General features: G+C 41.5%; 1 pseudogene across 1 annotated transcript; it reads right to left on the reverse strand.

Moving 5' to 3' along the window:
• Positions 1 to 304: 304 nt before the first annotated feature.
• LOC126946097 (heat shock cognate 71 kDa protein-like) lies at positions 305 to 2,450 on the reverse strand (annotated as a pseudogene). The gene has a single exon (XR_007722584.1). The product of XR_007722584.1 is annotated as a heat shock cognate 71 kDa protein-like (transcript).
• Positions 2,451 to 3,477: the final 1,027 nt, after the last annotated feature.

A 3,477-nucleotide genomic window follows, 5' to 3' on the forward strand; every position in this document is an offset into this window, starting at 1 on the left:
GGCAGTGGTTTCCTTTCTTTAAATTACTGATTAAATTTTACTGCTTGCTATTGATCTGTTCAGGATTTCTATTTCTTCTTGATCAAAGCTAGGGGGATTGTATGTTTCCAGGAGTTTATTCATTTCTTCTAGATTTTCTGGTTTATGTGCATAGAGGTTTTCATAATAGTCTTGAATGATCCTTTGTATTTCTGTGGAGTCAGTTGTAAAGTTTACCATTTCATTTCTTTTTTTGCCAATTTTAAATAGTTTTATTTAAGACTTTACATTTTTCCACATACAATAGTGTTTATAAAGTGCAATGTTATATCCTTCCCCTGTGCATATGTTCCATATTCAAGTATTGAGAATGCCCAGTAACTTACTATAGCAGCTGAACTTTTTAAAACTGCCACAGAATTTGCTACAAATTTAGATCCTTCAATATTTTAAATGTGTGGAACAATGCTACATCTATACTTGTGTTGACTTAATCAACCTCTTCAATGGTGAGCCCTGATGAAGCACCACCAGAGGGAGGAGCTCCACCACCAGGAAATCCCCCAGGCATTCCTCCTGGCTTGCCTCCTGCCCTCAGGTACAGCTTGGTAATGATGGGGTTGCAGACTTTCTCCAGCTGTTTCTGCTGATGTTCAAATTCTTCCTTCTCAGCAGTCTGATTCTTATTGAGCCAGTTGATAATTTCATTATACTCGTGCAGAATCTTCTGTTTGTCTTCATCGTTAATCTTGCCTTGAATTTTCTCATCTTTGAGAGTTGCTTTCATGTTGAATTCACAGGAGTCAAGTGAATTCTTGGATGACACTTCGTCCCTCTGCTTCTTATCTTCAACTTTGTACTTCTCAGCTTCCTGGACCATATGTTCAATGTCTTCCTTGCTCAAATGGCCCTTGTCGTTAGTGATAGTAATCTTATTCTTTTTTTCTTGTACTCTTGTCCACAGCAGAGACATTGAAGATGCCATTGGCATCAGTGTCAAAAGTGACTTCAATCTGAGGAACACCTCAGGGTGCAGGAGGTATGCCTGTGAGTTCAAACTTGTCAAGCAGGTTGTCATCCTTGGTCATGGTATGCTCACCTTCATAAACCTGAATAAGCACACCAGGCTGGTTGTCAGAATAGGTAGTGAAGGTCTGTGTCTGCTTGGTAGGAATGGTAGTAGTATGTTTGATGAGGTCGGTCATGACTCCACCAGCAGTTTCAATACCAAGGGAAAGAGGAGTGACATCCAAGAGCAGCAAATCTTGAACATTTTCAGACTTGTCTCCAGACAGAATGGCTGCCTGGACAGCTGCACCATAAGCAACAGCTTCATCAGGGTTGATGCTCTTATTCAGTTATTTTTCATGGGAGAAGTCTTGGAGAAGATTCTGAATCTTGGGGATATGAGTAGAAATACCAACCAGGACAATATTGTGAATCTGTGACTTGTCTAGTTTGGCATCTCGAAGGGCTTTCTCTGCCAGGTCCAGGGTTCTATGGAACAGGTCAGCATTCAATTCTTCAAATCAGGCATGGGTACTGGAGGTATAGAAGTCGATTCCTTCAGAGAGAAAATCTATCTCAATACTGGCATGGGTGCTGGAAGAGAGAGTACTCTTAGCACGTTCACAAGCAGTACGGAGGCGTCTTACAGCTCTCTTGTTCTCACTGATGTCCTTCTTGTGCTTGTGCTTGTGCTTGAACTCAGCAATAAAACGGTTGACCATTCGGTTGTCAAAATCTTCTTCACCCAAGTGGGTGTCTCTGGCTGTAGATTTGGCCTCAAAGATTCCATCCTCAGTATTGAGGATTGACACATCAAAAGTGCCGCCTCCCAGGTCAAAAATCAGCATGTTTCTTTCTGCTCTAACCTTTTTGTCTAAGCTGTAAGCAATAGCATCAGTAGTTGGTTCATTAATAATTCTAAGTACATTGAGACCAGCAATAGTTCCAGCATCTTTGTTAGCCTGATGCTGAGTCATTAAATTAAGCTGGCACTGTGACCACAGCATTAGTAATAGTCTTCCCAAGGTAGGCTTCTGCAATTTCCTTCATCTTTGTCAGAACCATAGAGGACACCTCCTCTTGGGTAGAAGCTTTTGGTCTCTCCCTTGTATTCTACTTGGACCTTAGGCCTGCCAGCATCATTCACCACCATGAAGGGCCAATGCTTCATATCAGATTGGACAACAGCATCATCAAATCTGAATCCAAATAGATGTTTGGCATCAAAAATCGTGTTGGTGGGGTTCATTGCAACTTGATTCTTTGAGGCATCACCGATCAATCGTTCAGTGTCCGCAAAGGTGACATAGCTTCGAATGGTTCGGTTTCCCAGATCATTGGCAATTATCTCTATTTTTCCCTGCTGGAAAACACCCACACAAGAGTATGTGGGGCCAGGAGCCATACCAACTGCAGGTCCCTTCGACATGGTTGCTGGCATGCAGGCCTGGCTGCAACAACAAAGAAAGCCACAGGAACCCTGAGAGCTGCAGGCAAGCTCAATGAGCTACAGTTTCATTTCAAATTGAACTTATTTGAATCTTCTCTCTTCTTTTCTGGGTTTATCTAGTTACTGGGCTATACATTTTCTTTGTTTTTTTCTGAGAACCAACTTTATGTTTTATTCATTTTTTTGCTTTCAATTTCATTTAGTTCTGCTTTAATATTTGTTATTTTTTTCTTTTGCTAACTTTGGGTTTGATTTGTTCTTGTTTCTCTAGTTCCTTGAGGTGTAACAGTAAGTTGTCTATAATAGACTTGTTATCTTTCTGTCTTTTTGATGTAGGCATTTAGCGCTGTAAACACTCCTCTAGCAGTGCTTTTGCTGTATTCCTGAAGTTTTGATAACTTGTCACTGTTATTCATTTTGAAAAAATTCTTAACTTTCAATTTGATTTCATTATTAACCTACAAATTATTCACAAGCATATTGTTTAATGTCCATTTATTTGTAGTCTTGAGGGTGTCTTTTGGCATTGATTTCTAGTTTTATTCTACTGTGATCTGAGAAGATACTAGATATGATTTTAATTTTTTAAAATTTTATTAAGATTTGTTTTGTGGGTGAGGTGGCTAGCAAGATGGCCACATAGGAACAGCTCTGGTCTGCAGCTCCCAATGAGATCAAATGCAGAAAGTGGGTGATTTCTGCATTTCCAACTGAGGTACCCAGCTTATCTCATTGGGACTGGTTAGACAGTGGGTGCAGCCCACAGAGGGGAAGTCAAAGCAGGGTGGGGCATTGCCCCACCCTGGAAGTGCAAGGGGTTGTGGAACTCCCTTCCCTAGCCAAGGGAAGCCGTGAGGGACTGTGCCATGAGGAATGGTGCATTCCAGCCCAGATACTATGCTTTTCCCATGGTCTTCACAACCTGCAGAACAGGAGAGTCCCTTGGGTGCCTACACCACCAGGGCCCTGTGTTTCAGGCACAAAATTGGTGGCCGTCTGGGCAGACACCGAGCTAGCTGCAGGAATTTTTTTTTCATACC

Source organism: Macaca thibetana, chromosome X (assembly GCF_024542745.1).
Source record: "Macaca thibetana thibetana isolate TM-01 chromosome X, ASM2454274v1, whole genome shotgun sequence".
Taxonomy (NCBI): domain Eukaryota; kingdom Metazoa; phylum Chordata; class Mammalia; order Primates; family Cercopithecidae; genus Macaca; species Macaca thibetana.